Source organism: Diorhabda carinulata, chromosome 1 (genome assembly GCF_026250575.1).
Source record: "Diorhabda carinulata isolate Delta chromosome 1, icDioCari1.1, whole genome shotgun sequence".
NCBI classification, from domain to species: Eukaryota; Metazoa; Arthropoda; class Insecta; order Coleoptera; family Chrysomelidae; genus Diorhabda; species Diorhabda carinulata.
Genome location: NC_079460.1, coordinates 25643653 through 25661623, shown reverse-complemented (window position 1 = coordinate 25661623; position 17971 = coordinate 25643653). Strand labels below are relative to the sequence as shown.

Sequence of the window (17971 nt, the reverse complement as noted above, 5' to 3'; positions counted from 1 at the left end):
AATACTTGATCAATATTAATATATTTAGAAAATAAGTACAAAACTCTTAACCGGTATCCAAAAACGTGAATAAAAAAAGGAAATCACTAATATTCAAATGTTTTTATATATGGGCCTTATTTTTTATACATTTTTCGCATTTCCTATATAAATTATATTGAATTCTTACCTTAAAGTTATTGTTCATATTAACTGAGACGAGTACAAAATTAGTTAAGAAATATAATTCGAAAAATCCATTAAAAATCTTGGTGAAACAAACCATCAAAAGGAGGAATTCGATCTCAAGGCGGCAACTTCCGCATTCTTTTAATTTTTCCCTTCCATCGCTGGAACTAAATTATTTTCTGGCTGCTAAAATATCATTGTTTGAAGCCAATTAAAATTTTTACGCCTATTAAGTGTCATTACAAGAGTGGTTAGTCAGACAGAGGCTTAGGAATTTCAATTAGAATTTGTCACTTCTTGAACACATTAGAATGAGAATGAGAATTACTATGGCTATGGAAGAGCTTTTTGATAATTTCATATTGATGACATTTTAGATTCAGATAAATAATTATTAAAAATGTATCTCGGCAAAATCTGTAGAAGCACCTTTTATTGAACTTGAGGCTGAGATTGATTATCACTACAATGGATACAGATTTTATATAATCAAATGTCTCATTAGAACTAGGATATGTTATCTGTTAGAGATCACTACCACTTTTCAGCGTATTCAAAGCATATTTTTCATTTACTCAATCGATTAAGGTCAGCGAAATCATGGTTTTATAACTATTTGCCTATCAATCATTTTTTTATTCCTGTCTCAGAATACTTAAAATCAAATAAAATGTCAATAAATAATAGGAAACACTAAAGTATTCATAGAGGTATTTCGTACAAAATTCTTGTAATATATAACAAGAGGGGATTGTATCACCACCATTAGATATAGGAGAATATCTCAATAAGTCAGGGTAGTCGTCAGAAAGAGAGTATCTAACCAGTCTTAATTCGATCGTTAAGAATATACATCAATAAACAAAATATAAACTAAATACTTTCCTTACATTTTAACAAATAGGTCCTTCGAATGCAAGCAACACATTCAATAAAAAACAGTTCAAAAACAACAGCTGTACATCTTCTTGGCATATTTTCAACCAAGTTGTCCAATAAATTCTGTACGATTTTTTCTCAAAGTTGTTGAAGAAAACTTTAAGATCCAGTCTGGTTTCTGGTCGCAGATTGTGGTTGTCAACGGCTTTTGTAGATGATCTTACCTATGCTCTATGTAGTTTAGATCAGGCATTCTAGGTTGAAGTGGTAGATGAAAAATGCCTTCATTGTCTATTTCCTCTAAAACCACTACAGCTCGATTTGGTCTCTTATTATTATCAACCAAAATTAGCTTGAGGCTTATAAAAGCATGGAATTGTGGTAATACTCCGACACAATCAGCTCAGTATAGCCCTTAAAAACAAAATCCATGCAGACCTTAATTGTAACCCCTCAAAAAGGGTAAATTTCTAGGACAGGTCGCCACTGGATATATCCATATTCGTTCGCGTCTATTTTTTGAGAACAATCCATACGAGGCTCATTTGTGAAGATCGAGTTCCTCCATTTATTTTGCTAATGTTGATGTTCCAATGTTCAAGCTTATATTCTCGACCTTTGTGTTGAGCCCGCTTCGAGTAATCCAATAGTCCGAGAAGACTTTTCAATTGTTTAATATCTTCTTAGCATTATCAAATTAACAAAACTCTTCATAACTATTAAATAGGTGTTTATTATCCCGTGAATGATTGAAAAAACCATGCCCTTAAATGAGAGAGAAATAGTATCTATCTACTATAAATCATGTTAAATACGAATTATGGTCTTGAGGAACGGCTTTCACTTTAAATTCCGTTGCCACCCACATTCCAGTTATAATCCCTAGTGACTATTGATTATTTACAAAACCCAAATATTGCTCCACGTTTTGCTGTTGCTGCATGAATTGACACATCTATCATATTTCTCATAATTTTTAGCGTGAAGAGTCATTTTACATAATAGATTTTGATAATATGTTTTCAAATTTCACATTTGTCTCTACATTATTAATAAATAATCTTCTTCGTTTTACTTTTACCTATTGAAGAATAATATTAAAATATACAATAATCTAGTATTGTTGGAAATTGAATCCAATATTTATTTTTCCACAGTATACGGGTTTCCTTTATATGAGGCAAAATCCTTATTCTCTAGTGGTCTATCAAAGAATCAGAATTTAAGAATCGTCAAACATTTCTGGAGAACCAGATTTCATTTTAATAGGAGTCCCCAACCAATATCCAGGAGCGGACCTAGCAAAAAATCAACAATAATTGATATTGATTACAAAAGTTAAATATGTGTACGTTAAATTTATTGATGTGCAGTAAACTGTGAGGTTGCAGAGTTAGGGACATCCAATTATGTAGCATTACAATTAAAAACTTTTTATTACCATTATCACTGACTGAGAAAATTGAACTACATATTCAACTGAAAAATGAATAGTAGTTGAATACAAGAGAGAACTCAATGATATTCTGCTATAAAAGAAACAATAAACAAGGACTACTCAATTAATATGAAAAACTAGATTAAATGTTAACACAAAAATTAGGGTAGGAATACATATAAAAATCAATTGGTGCTCATCTACAAAATCTTATTAATGATGTAAAAACTATTCTTTCTAATAGCTATGAAAAATAAAAAAATCACTGCATTTGGTATGTGGTGAGGACAAGAATTATATTAACAAAAGCATATGAGGTCAAAGTGACTTTAATTTATGAGATACTGACTCCATTGAAGTTCTTTGTTTGGTATTTATTAATGATGTCACTGACCTACGAATTAATGGTAAATGCACTTAATTCGTAAATGACACCAGTGTAACCTGGAGTGGTTCAGATATACAAGCTTTACATTTTACCATAGGCAAAGATCTCATTACTATTGAGTTCTGGTCTGACGCGAACCGTCTCTGTTCAAACACTGAGAAAACTTTAGCTTTATCCTATAAAGGAACTTTACCAGATCTAAAACTCAACAGTGACTTAATACGAACCTCAAATTCAATCAAGTTTCTTGGTGGACATATTGACGGTGCCCTTTATTGGGTCTGTACATGACATGTGGAAAAAAAATTATCCACTGCTTTAATAACTTACTACTCGTTGTTCGTTAATTGTGTGTTGTAAATATTGGTATTACGTTTTAGTTTTCACTCAATTCTTTATGCGTATCCAGATACTTTTTATGTAAATATGATAGAAAATAACAATGTCCTTGTTTTATGCCATTTTATTCCATTACATTGCAGATTTCTTTATATACAGTATCATGTATTTCTCTAAAGATGTGCCAGGAAGTACGGACAGAACTTTTAACTAATGATCATTTCTGATTTCTGAAATTTGGCCTACAAATATGATGATAGTTTATTCCACAAGAAAGAACACTTCGTATTTATATCAATGATTTGTTGTAAATATCTGTATGTTGCTAAAAGTTCGATAAAATTGTTTTTTTTTTCAAATTGATTTTTTGCTGAAGTACTTAATTGCTCATTAACCGATATGTTTTTTTTTTTATTAGAAGTAAATACAAATTCAAGTAGTTGCAGCCACGGTATGGGAAGTCTGAACAGTTGATTCTCCAATGGCTGATCTACTACAGCTCCGATATCGTTGTATACGACACCATCTACAACTATACAGCTTTTAGTTGTCCATGGTTGTTCAATCGTTGACAAAGAAGTATCGTTGAAAAAGAAGTGCTAGATTGTGATGAAACTTTTAGATGACATTTTCTTCAGAGCTATGAACACCTCGTAACAAGTACTATGATAAACATTATCGGGATTTTCATCCGATAGAATTATGTTATGTATATTAAGTAATTATGATTTTTCCGTAGAATTAACATCTCTTGACAATTTGCCATTGTTTCTTTTGAACATATAAGTAATTTTCAGTTTTTACCTTACCATGAAAAACATACCTCACTTTTTGGAATTATAAGTAGAAGATATCTGTTATCTGTATGAATTTTCACAAATATACTGACATCTGGTCGTTACGTTGGAATTATAACAGGGCCCTTTCAGGTAAAACCTAACAATATTTGAATAGCAGTATTTATACCCAGGAGTAAGAAGACACAATAGCTAAGATTTTATTATCTGTTGATCTGTAGCAGCCATATAGACTTCTGTCCTGATAAATATAAGTTTTTATGAGTATAAGGAATAAAAAATATTAATGGCAGATCTTGACAAGTACTTTAAAATTCTTATTTTTTCAATATTTTCAAAATTGTCTGCCAAAATGTTATGCGCGCGATAATAAAAATATATTTTCAAAACGTGGTCAAATGGATTCAAAAAAAAAGTAATACTTAGTGAGTCCTACCTGTTATATGAATTCATGTCTGGTCAAATACATATAGGTAGACGCCCACGGGCTCTAAGACTAGAATTATTTATAAAGTGACAACCCCTTTATATTATAACGGATTTAGATTGCTTAAATTTTTTGGTTTCGTTATTTTATACACCTCTAAAAGTTGTGGACACGATTATGTATATAAACATACATCAGGGAGATCTCATAGTATAGACAAAAATGAAGATAAAGAAGTCTTTTTAAAAAATGAAATATAGAAATACCATCACAGAGATATTAGGATAAAATGTACAAGCCAGTTCAGTATATTGAAAAATGAATAATTGGTATGCGATTGTTGTCTATGAAATGTTTTTTGATGTCCACTGAAAAAATAATCCAAAGGTGATAAATCAGGAGAACTGCTCAACTACTCTATTGTGCTATTTCTTCAAACTCTTGGAAATTTACATTTGAGGAATATTTACGTATGAATTATATCCAAAGCGTTCTAAGTAAACACAGTATAGTTGTAATCAGTTGTAAAGCATTGGTATAAATTATAAAAATTTAATGGTTATGAGATGCGGACCTATCCAAGTTAAATTTATGACAATTTTGTTCAATCCTTTTCAATAATTTTCGTTTGCAACTATTATTCAATAGCCTCCATTACCTAGGTTTTTCCCAGGTAAAGAAATATGTCAGAAGATGATCATTCAACTAACTTTCTTTTTTGTAAGCACCAAGCGAATATGGTAACTTTGAGTTAGTCTTCGACAAGCAGTCAGTCTTCGTCAATCAACGCTAATAACCACGAAAAAGATCGCATATCACGGCTCTTTAACCAAACATACCGTATAAGTTAAATATTCCCATCTAACTTTAGAATTAAAATTATTAAACTATAAACGATATTACTTTAAACAAATAATTTACTTATAAATACCTTTAAATTTGAAATAAGTTGATGATTAAAAACACCCAATATTTGGCAGGTTTCTAAAGAATAACTGGAAACAATTGACATTTTTTATATCAAAGGATAGAGCTGCAGATATGTATCACAGTCCTATAAGATAGTTCTCATAAACCGTACATTTTATAGGGCTCGATTAAATCTACAGTTTCTCAAGAAATCTTCTAAGAAAGCTAATTGGGTGGGAGAATATCGGTATAAATCAAAATTGTAGACTGTAGAATGAGAATCCTGTCTCACTTCTGAGTAACACGAATCTATTTAGAAACCTAACATTTCTGTTGGAACACTCTATTTATTCTTATTTATTGTAATAATGATCAGACTGATCTCTTATTTCCCATTTTTTAAATCTAGATCATCAAGAGCTTCTGAGACGTCACTGCTAGATCCAGTAATAAAATATGTTACCAAAGGCCTATTTCCCCATTTAATCGCTTTATTGTGACACATTCACTAAAATTAGTTTTTTTTTTGGGATGGCGAAGACTGTTGGCAGAGTTTCACATTTGCTGATGTTTCATTTTTAAAACTCTACTGTGAATACAGTTAGCTATTTCATGAAATATATAATTATTCATTGAATTTTTTATAATAGCTATCACTGAAATGCAGAGATTTTGACATAAAAGCAATCAATAATCTTTTTTTTAGGGTATAACAGAGTATACTTCATATGTATGTATAAACTATTTAGGTCGCAGAAAACATTATATTATCAGTATTAATAAGAATTGATTCTTGTCTGAAAAATCTACATGGTGTGAGGCCATGAAATATCAGTAACAAATTATCTCAAATCTAATAGTTCTAATAAATGATACTTCTATTCTTAGAATGAATTTCCCAAGTATTCTATCCTAACGAATGTGACAGACCTTAGTTTTGGGAAAATCATTGGTCTTAATCATGAAGTTAAGTTCTTCATGACTATTAATTTTAAAAACTCTAATATGCTATTTAGCAAAAAATAGAATTTTCCATATCACGGCATTCTAGTTATTCTACTTGTTGCAATTGTTAGTGAATTTAACCTTGAATTGTTAATTCCACAAATTCCCAATTATATTGAGTATATTTTCTTACACACTTTTTATCGATTAGCTAAATCGTTTTCATGATTCATTGTCAATTAGCGTTGGATACAGGAAGACATTTCTCAATTCATGTTTTTTATTAATTTCCATGGTGCAATTTCCTATGAAATATAATGCTCCCTCTGAAAATATTCTAGGTCAAGGATTTAGATGTTTCAATCTGTTACACATCTTTATACAACTTTATGATATAAAATAGGTAACACTCATGATATTAATAATATCATGTTATGAAACAAGTCTTTTTGGAAAATTTTTCCTAGAAGACATGATATTGGTCGACCCAATTGCCATTTCACACGAGAAAATATGATGCATATATTTTCTCGTTTAATCTGTACAGAAAACATCGTCAATGGAACTTGTTCTTATTATTAGTTACAATAAATTAGATTAACTGTGGCGCTGATTTAATGTTTACTAGTAGCATCAACGAGTTCAAAATTTAAAACCAAATGGTGGAATTATTTTCCAACATCTCAATAAATTGTGAAGTTTTCTAAAGTACAGAGCGACTGCTTTCCTGGTTTTATGCCGCGCGATTGAGTTACATTCCACTCTGTATTCATATTAGAGGCTCTGGACGAGGAAGTTTATACTTTATATTGACAGGTCACATTGACCTTAGTTATGTAAACGTCTCTGTGACTGCAAATTCGAGAGATATAATAAGTATCTGTGAACATTTAGGGATAATACTGAAGCTTCATCTCTATATGCAAACTAAAAACTGTTCTTTGCTTGAAATAATAACAATGAACTTTTCTTCAGGATATCTTCAAATTAAAAAAGTTTCTCCTTTAGAAACAAAAATTCTACTGACGTTAATTTCATCTATGGAAAATGAGATTTCTGATGACATGGAAATCGGAGTAACTACAACAAGTAATAAGTTTCACGACTGATAAATACAGAAAAGTTGGGACAGGAAAATTGAACTAAATAGTAGGAAGCAAATGAAATAAATTTTTTCAAGTGAATAGCAAAAAAAAGAATCAGAAGAAGACGCAGGTACTTGTTTGGCAAATTTGATGAATATACGGGATAAAACAATAAAGGGAAATATTTGATAATTTTCATACACTATGTTACATCTACGTTCATATTACATTTATTTGGGAAAATAAATCTGCATCTAAAAATAATAATCGGTATCTTTAGGCATATAGTTATAATTGCATTGTGTGATAGAAACCTAATTGGGTTCATGTACATTTCTCTACTATCTCTTGATAAGGCCTTAAGGCAGACTAGAACGGAACGATGGCTTTTATCATCTCATAAACGCAAATCTGCCATTTATTAATTAGAATGATGTATAAACTAAATGAGCTTTGGTTAGGAACTTATATATTTCAAACGAATCTCGTCGATTGATGTTATGCGCACTCCGTAGCACCCTGCTACATACGACCCTTTACCCACTCCTCTCGCATAGATTCTAAACAGTGACCCGTCCGCCCTCAACTGCAACCGGAGCTGTGAAGAGAGAAGAGAGGATGGTTTTACAAGCTTATGGACGATGTGAATCAAACTCAGCTTTCCGCACCTACTTGAATAATAATTGAGTGAGAGTGTTTATACATATATACAAATATATATTTGCAATCCAGATTATATTTAGAATACATTCTCTGTTTTTGGAACTTTATTACTCTGAAAAAGGGATTTACTCAAAAGTTTCTCATGCATTAATATAATGGGATGTGAGCCATACACAGAGAGTCTGTAACTTGGAATAAATGAAAATGGTTCAAATAGAAAATTTTTTCAAATACTCGGATCCGTCAATTAGTATTTCACATTTTTCACATGCAATAATAACTTATACAATGTACCCAAATTTAGAGATATGACGTTATTCTTGACTTTGTTAAAATGCAATATTGTTATTTTGATGCTTTTTTATAGAATCCAAAAAAAGAGTACAAAGATTATGAGATGAGATCTATCATGTGGCTTTAAATAGAACATCGCGATTGTATGTACAGAACTGGGAAAATGATCATTTGCGAAACTCTTTCTTGCAATAAATCCAAATCTCGTACTCTATCAAGAATTTCAATAGTTATTTTGAATCGGTAATTGTGTATCAGAATGCTACTTGATGTTCAAGAGATGTTTGTCGAATATCCAGTAAGTTCAAGTCAGTACAAGTAGTTGTAGTACTAATATCTAGTAAAATTACAAAAACAATGCTTGGCAAATTTCAGTTAAAAAATAGCATTTTAAATTATCATATATGGCATGGAGATATACGACGCTGAAGAAAATTCATTACCATATTTCGATTACGATGGGTGTAAGAAATCGCTACAGGAGGAAATACACCTTATAGGTTGTAGATAAAGAAAAAATGGGGAATGGAAGAAAAGTTTCAATGGTACGTGATTTAATTCAACATTAACACCTATAATAATTCTTAAGTTTAATGAAGTAATATGGGAAAATGTGAAGAGAATTGTTTATAGATCCAGATGACACTTCTATTTGTTCCGGTCATATTTATAATAATAATTGGAACAACAGAAAAAATTGTAGTACTCTCCAAATCCTCTAGTGATGACCCTATTATGTTGTCCTTATAAGATATATTCCACGTACATTAGTTCGTTGGAATTCCAATTGTAAATTTGGAACGATCATAATCAAAATTTTAAGAAATGAGCGGGAGAAGAACTTAACTTAAAAATTCTTCTACAAGTGATATTGTGTTGGTTAATACGCTTTAATAGAATAACCTCGTTAAAAAACTACTTACATCTATGTCCAAAAAGACTGAAGCACAAGATTGGTTGAGAAATTAAGAATTTCATAACGATTTGTTAATGCCCCGAAAAATCAATAAGTTATCGACAAATTTTTTATGACAGACACAAGAATATGATGTACTATTACCGCTCGATTACCACCCAAAATAGAACCAATGAAATTAGTTTAAAGTATAATAAAATACTTTGTTGTGGAAGAAAATTCTGAATTCAATTTAAGATTCAGATTATAGCTACTGCTATAAAATTTAAAAAAGGATATAATAAAAGGGAACTGCTTCTAGATAACATTATTATTGAATTCATCATTATTCTTAAAAATGAGTCTAGAGAAAGTGGGACTAATTCAGAGAAACATTATTTTTAAGTAGAAGATAAAAATTCAATACTGAGCATGACAAATCATTTAATTATATATTCTGATTCACTTATAAAAATTGGCATTTTTTAATGTAAAAATAAATAAAGTTGTAGAACTTGATTGATTTTCTATTATATTATAAACCTCAAAAAAATTAAAGTTGGTCAGAAATTTGGTTTTAATCATGTATATTACTGGTACTGGTACTATTAATATAGTTTCCATCAGGTATTTCTACTTATGAATAAATATTTATAACATGTTTTTGAAATGAAGTATGTCTATTTTTCACAATTAGACATTCAATATACGCCTTTACGATTAATACGTTACGGGTTTTCTGTTTCTAGTCGAGTCATATGTTTTTATATTCATTTTTAGTAGTCTATTATGAACATATTACATTTCATTTTCTGCATTTTCTTAAATTTTTTGTACGAAAGATAGTAGAACATAAACACTGCAAAATAGTGATGAATTCAACTGTGTTTGATGTTTACATTATACATTATACTATAATTGAATAAGCCTATAATACGAGTAATTTAATGTCCATCTATTAAATAAAAAAGCCTTTTCGTTATTTGCTTATTATATGTATATGTCTCAAAGAAATCAATGTTCACTTTTGATATCCGTGAATAGTAGCTAAATGTCTATTAATTCATGTCGAGTGCCGAATGCCGAGACTGACACAGCGAAACGAGCCGGAGTATAGAGCGTAACATCAATCGACCGATTTCTTTTGAAACACACAAATTCCTAGCCAGAGCCCATACAGTTTATACATCACTCTAATTAATAAATGGCTTCCCAGCATACATAAGATGATTAAAGCCATCATTTTGCTCGCGAGCTCACTCTCTAGACTATATGGCAAACTTACAATGAAAAGAAATCTATCATTTTATGATATCTTAGAATACAGAAAATATTGGAGCGGGGAATAAAATTGATACTAATCAAAATTGCATTGAAAATGTTAAATTATAATTACAATCACTTTCACTTTGTCAAAATATTATTTCTGTATATATTGTATAGTACTGTTAATAAACTAGTGTATCGTTACGAACTCATCCACGACATGGAACGTGAAACCGGTCCTGTTCAGTTATAATAAAAGTTTAGCGAATACCCCGGTTCAAGAAATTTGTTTGATGATTGTTGTTATATATGTTTTTGTTTTGGCGGCGATTTGTTTATATTCTTTTTTATATAATTTTTAGGAAGGCCTTTTTATTTGTTTGACGGTTTGTTTATTTATGTGTATGTGTATGTATATGTATGAATTATAGAGAAATTCCAAATTCCCAAAAAAAATCCTCCTTATCCTTCCAAAATTTACCCAACGAATCTCTCTCTCTGAGTTACAAGTCAGTTTATAATTAAAGGTCAGAGTGAACAGAACAAAATAGAAAAATAACCGGTGAATTTGAATAAATTATATAATTTAGTTAGTATTAATGGATAATTGCTATTATATATTAGCTAAGTAATTTTGAATAAATTAAGTAAGTAAAATATAGTGTGAATAAATTTACCGTACAGTTGAAAATCAGTTTAAATAAATCAGAAAATAAGAAAAACATAACAGTATTGTTTTTTGTTTTAATACAGATCTTTGACAAAGGAGGAAGTAGCATTATTATTGGTACATATATTAGCAAAATGGAATGAATCAGTTAAAATGGAACGCACAGCAGAATTACAGAAATATCACGAGAAAAATAAAATGAAGTTCAATGAAATCTCAAATAGTTTTGAAAGCTAGCCGCCAGAATCAAAGTCAATGATCTAGACATATTCTAAATGATGTGTTCATATTTTGAAATGTTTTTGTATGAAATATACAGCAGAGGATGGACTTATTATTGCAATCACATGAAGTGAATTCATTTATGGGAATATAATTCGTTAGAATTTTAGAATGCCTAGAAATTAAATTAATATGGAGAGTTATATTGAATCAATATAAAGAAATAGAAAATAAAAAACGGAATCATTCTGTTGCTTCTAGTAAAAGCTGGTTGCAGGATGTATCAGCATCCAAAATTTAGTAAATAAGATCTAAACCAATTTGAACTACGGACAGATTATAGAAGAGAGGTGCTAGACAGATATTATTGTAATATTGATCGTATTTATTTACATTCTATTCGTGGGGTGAATTAATAGACACTGACTCTTCCCTTCTTTATCTAAATACTTCAAACTACACTAACTTATAATATAATTCACTTATCACTTCACTCAATTAACATAAATAATTTATTTAAATTTCACGATTACTTTGCTAATTCTTCTCGTTCACTACGAATATTTATTATAAACTAAACTAAACTGTGCTACACAAACTCCTTATATGTCCCAAAAGAATTCTAAAAACTTCTAGAAAACAAAGAAACAGAACAAATACCTTTCTAGAAATTATTCAAAGAAACAATGTAAATAAACCGTATGCTATAATAAAAAATTATATAAAAAGCAAACGAATATCGAATTTTAGAATTCCATAAAAGCCGGACACTTCCGACTGAAGGACCCATTTCACGAACTTGTTCGTAACATTACGAAATAAGCCAGACTACTGCTACCTCTGTACATTTTCGTACCCACGTAGATTCTTATTCTTATCATTATTGCTCAATTTTAATACACATCAAAAATGTGTAATATTCCTTTTATTTTTATTAATATTAATACTGACATTACAACTGTTACAAAATTATGATCAACGTGAAATCAGTATCCATAAAGATGAAAAAGCTACATAATTGTATTATCTCTATGCTCCTTTCAATATGAAGGGCCTTACTTGAATAACTTAGCGTGATTTAGAGTGACTAAAACAAAGTGAACGAACCGAATACGTGTTCAATACAGACGTGGCATTTTCCTTGAATTTTAAATAGACTACTTTACTGAAAAGTTTCTAATTTCAATTTCTTGCAAAATCTGAAGAACAACTGAGCTGATAGATACATTGACGATTGAGAATATTACAATGTTAGGTGAGAATGTGAATTATTCGGGTCTGTACATGACGTGACAATTTTCGTATGGGGTAATAAAGTTATCAACAGTTCATAATCTAGATATATAGTGTAGAAGTTGAAGCGAAGCCCATTGATGTGTCATTACATATACGCGGAAGCAGCGAATGGCTCAGTCACGTCGAAAAGCATAGGAGCAAGAGTGCTGAGACTAAAATAAAAGATAATTTTCCCAGTAAGCCCAACGTAGGTCGCTACAGTTTTCATTGATACACTTCTGTGAAAAAAAGTTCAAAGACAGGAAAGAAAGTATCGTTCAATAGCTCTTTTTGGCAACAGATAGCAGCGCTAAATTGACCGAGAAAATGGTAGTTTATAGTGGTATATTATAAAATCAATAAGTGCCTAAAATCTTTTGGGTAAATATAGTTTCTTTTCACCAAAAGAAAAAGCTCCAGAGCACTTTTATATCATTAATAATATTTAACACAGGGGTGGCATAGGAAAGCTGCATGCAAGAAATTATATGAAAAATTCATCTTCTTAGCTGATAGACTCCATCAAAAGAAGTTTGGAGAACATCATCTAGATTAAGAGGATCAAGATAGATCTGAGAAAGTTGGGATTGGAATAGGCGACAAACCACCTCTGATAATTAACATGAGAAATCGTTAGCCTCTTTTCCCTAGAGCTGTGGGATGAAACTTTACAAAAGTCGCTCAAATGAGTACTTATTTAGATTTGCTTTATATTTGAGTTGTCCAAAAATGTACATTGGAGAAAACTGTATAGGAAGTATATAGTATATAACTTCTTATACAAGGGTTTTTATAACATTTTTTGCTTTTGATTCAACCAATATGTTTTCAAAATCAATCAGATTCTACTCAACATACCTAGCAAATGCTCACAACATATCAACATCATGCATAACATCCATAAAATTAACTACATATTATATAATATAATATGTATATGTAGGAAATATTCTGAGACGGCAAATTACAAATATATTTAAAAGCAGAAATTATTGGCTCATGTTTATTTCAAGGCCCACCGGAACAGCAAATGAGGTTAAGTTTATGAAAGGTACAATTTTCTATTTTTGGACGGCGAACGGCGGCTAGCAAGCCAGAGGTTGTATGGCGAAGAAACCGTCAAGTTCATCAATCGACCTAAATGGTCAACCATTACGTGACGCTGTCTATGGGACACGTCATATATAACATGCAAGATAGAGAAAGTAAAAAAATTCTGTGTAGTTTAATCAGAGATAAACCAACCGCTTTTTCAATCAATCCAATTACCTAGATACATCCAAAAAAATCAGTCGTGAGACTATAGATTATCTTCAATGAGTTAATATTGATATCGCTCCCACATATTACTCCAAATGAGTTTTTTCCCAAGAAATTTCAATTCATTTCAGTTCTATAACCTATAAAGTTCAAATTATTGAGAGAATGAAATATGATTTCATAGCTCAGTATTCAATGTAACGTAAGCTAACCGTAGGTTGAGTTGACCTCACTATCACCCCTTATTCACAATACATAATAAATATTTATAATGCTAACCAGCTGTTTAGTACACAGAGTTAATATTGTTCTTTATAGCCTAAAGGAAATTCACGGGGAAAAATATGATTTGCATAATACATAACTGATACAATTCGATTCCAAATTAACAATGTATACTAACTTTTATCACTTACCCAATCTTTATACATGATACAAAGACACTCAGATAAAGCAAATTTTGTATTCATGCAAAATGATTACTTCTGATAACCAACAGCGGTCAAATCTCTTTCAGTGAAAGTGACTATATAGACATTCTAGACCAAGCTGAAAGTAATAAAACAATCAATGATATTTAGAATGCCACCACAATCAAAGCTGAGTTTTTCAGTCCGTGGCGCGTAACAAAAAAAAGTATCGATCGAGAAACATTTTGCATTTAGTTGTTCAATTATTGATTAAATTATAAGAGCTCTCGACTCGTTATATCTTATATATCTTATGTATTTTATATAGTCACGAATCATCCGCATGGAAATATATCAAATTCAGCAAATAAATGTTCCTTAGAACCTTTTTATTGTTAACATACTTTATACTTTTCTTTAATTTCTTAGTTCTTAGAACTTCTGATATGTTTATGTTTCTAAATTTTCTTGATTTTTGCTCTCTTCTGTTCTTTCTTTTCTTTAAATCCTTATCATAATATGATATTGACACTGACAATTTGCGTATTTATATTGATCAATAGATCACCTTCATCGTGAATATCAAAATAAGAATAAAATCAAAGAAGAACGTTGTTCTAATAAGAAAAATTAATTTTTCCCTAGTCTACTAATGAACTATTTCTAAAAATTCTGTTCTATTTTTTTACCGTATTGATGACCTCTTAAATATGTTATAACTTCTTAGTCTATTTTCCAAATACTGAGATGTCTGCCCTATGTAGACATCGTCAAAATTAATACAAGGCACTCTTTATATATAACATTATTTTTTTTGTTTTTTGGTGTTTTTGATTTTAATTATTCAAATATTTCACTAAATTAATCTCATGTTCAGGTTTATATTGAAAATCTTATCAATAGATTAGAATGCTAGATTACTACAAAAATTATAAATGCATCAAATGATTGTTTCGCACATGACCGCTTATTTATCAAAGTCTACTTTAAAATTTCAGAATACTTGTGCAATTAATTCCGTATCATATCATTAGATTCACTTCATTGGTTGATGGATGCTAAAATTAGTTTTTAGTGTGGATAGAGTTTTTGTTCTATCATTATCTACGTACATAGTCCATACTTCACGATGAAAACAATGAAGTGCATCATCAGTCTAACAATTTTCATCAGTTTTTAGGAGGTTTGAACTAATCATTACATTGATTCGAGTTTTTTATATAATTTATAAATATAATTTCATCACGTTCCAAGATTCCAAGATTTATCTATCATACTAGTATATGGTTTTTGGTCGGACATCTTTTCAAACAAAGTATGTTTATTTGAATGAAAGGGTGTGCACGAATCTGCCGAAAATCAACTAGAATTAGAATAAATAACATATTTTTCAGTAATTTCCAGCTACTTTTTCAACTAGCAAACACAAACTAGTAAATTGAATAAAACAAATCATATCGAGAGAATGTAGAAAAAATTACCCTCTGAACGGCCCTTCAACACTCGCTTGACATCAGAGACCGTTTCAAAAGCTGAGAAGTCGATTAATGTCACAAGGAGGAAAGTGAAATAGAGCTTAAGTAGCAAGCACATCTGAGTTCCTTGGGAAATAATCTTCTAGGGCCGAGTATCTTACACTTCTGTGGGGTACAGGGACGTTTCAGTAGAAAGTGAATCTTTATTTAAGTTTAAACCTAGACGTTTAATATAATCCTATTTTAGTTCACTAGATCTAGGAACTTCATTTTATAAGTGAGATCTTCAAGCTTGGCCGTGATAAGAGATTTTAACAAATACACGATCAAGATAGCAGTTGTAAATCTTTGTGAAATGATAACAAATATATAGACATACTCGTACATATAAAACATATGAAAAAAGTTGTGGTGAAATCTTCAAAGAGAAAAGAATAATCACACTTTATTATTTATAAGCAACAACAGAATCGTGCTGAAAAAATGATTGAAGAAGGAAAAAACAATTTATATCAACAAATTTGAGAAATATTTGAGTTTGATGTTGTTTTAAAGCCTATAGATGAGTATTCAGTAGTTTTATATAATGAAGTAGATGCTGAACTGTATAAGTTTATGAAATAACCAATAGACAAAATAAGTTGACAGAGTACTGCCATTAATGGAATGAACAAACCAGCATAGTACCCATAGCTTTTGTTCTAATTTTGTTAAAATATTGGCAGATATTGCATAACACAGATAAGGATCTTGCTTTTAAGTTAAATAGAGGATGTATGGACAGCTTTCGTAGTCGAAGAGTTCCATATGCTGCTATAAAGAGAAAAAATTTCTTACCAACGTAATTACATGGCAGCAGTTTAGAATTAAGGTTTCTAAATCAATTATCATTTTCTTTATAGTAAATAAACCAGTTAAGAATGCAGATATCCTGTTAATCAATGCCTGCAGTATATTCTTTAACTATGAATTATCTTTTACTATCTAATTTGATACCATATTTATTACGGTTTCATGAATTTTCCCATATGCCTAATCCATGAGTAAATGAACAAAAGATGTGATAATCAAGTTTTATTTCCAAAAAAAAAAACTTCAATGACCAATGCTAAGATCGTCTCTGGGATAATTACTATTTAATTTGTATTTAAAGGAAATTAACTATTAAAGAATACTAAAGAATCAATAGCTGACAATTCTCAATAATACAAGTTTCATAAACGCTCAAAACATGTTTAGATGAAAAAATTGAAACTAAAAACTCACCTATATATGTAATATTGGAAGTTGAATGATGTGTCTCATCAGAAACTGGAAGGTACTTCTCTCTGCAATAAAAGTTGAAATCATAATTCTTAATAAGATCTTAAGGATGCTTAAATTGTGTACTTTATTAGGTATGTTTTACCCGCCTGATCCCTCTTGTATGTTGAAATAACATAATACACTTTACAATTTTTTACAATTTATGTACTAAAATTAATATTTGAAAAATTATATGATTAATGAAAAACTTTGTATCGAAGAACGAAATTTACTCAAATTTTGATTCCGCTATAGCTGATTCAACTAGTTTACTCAATTTAACATGGAATTACTATGTGCTGAGTGATGGATTTCTTTGTTTTAATCCAGTGTTTGTTTCCGAAACTTTCTAATATTTTATAAATAATCTTGATCTTTTTTTTGGGTTTCTGAAGAGAATAACTTGGTTATCGAAACACGCATCAATAGTGAGTACTGTTATAGTGGTACTGAACTTTGTGTGTGGATGTGAATAGTTCCAGATTTCCCAGCCTAGCAACTTTTCTATATGGTCTTAGCTATTTCTCTTGAAAATTCACTTAAGTGCCTTTCTTGTATATTGGTGCTGCTACTGGTATATACCAAAAACGCGTACTTAGAAAAACTTTTACCCCTGTTGGTTATTTCTACAATAATGTGAGGTCACACCTTAGTGTTAATAACCCATATCTTTGATCAAGGTACTTTATTTTCGCATCTGCTCTTGAATCGACGAGTTGGTGTACTCTCTTTGACAAAAAACATTACACCATATATTTAGAGGGTTTTCACAAAATCAATACTACGAGAGTGTTAAACCGATATCTGTTGTATAAATTTTTCTTAATTTTCATTATTGCAAGCTGAAAATGTAATTTTCTG

At 30.3% G+C, this 17971-nt stretch overlaps 1 protein-coding gene across 4 annotated transcripts in view; it reads right to left on the bottom strand.

Annotated features, from left to right (window-relative positions):
- The window catches only part of LOC130895224 (lachesin-like), a 296621-nt gene that overhangs the window by 206256 nt on the left and 72394 nt on the right, over positions 1-17971 (bottom strand). For all 4 annotated transcript variants that reach the window (XM_057802439.1, XM_057802446.1, XM_057802454.1 and 1 more), the window contains exon 2: positions 17072-17133. The gene's annotated coding sequence lies outside the window, so the exon portion shown is untranslated. The remainder of the gene's footprint in view (positions 1-17071; positions 17134-17971) is intronic.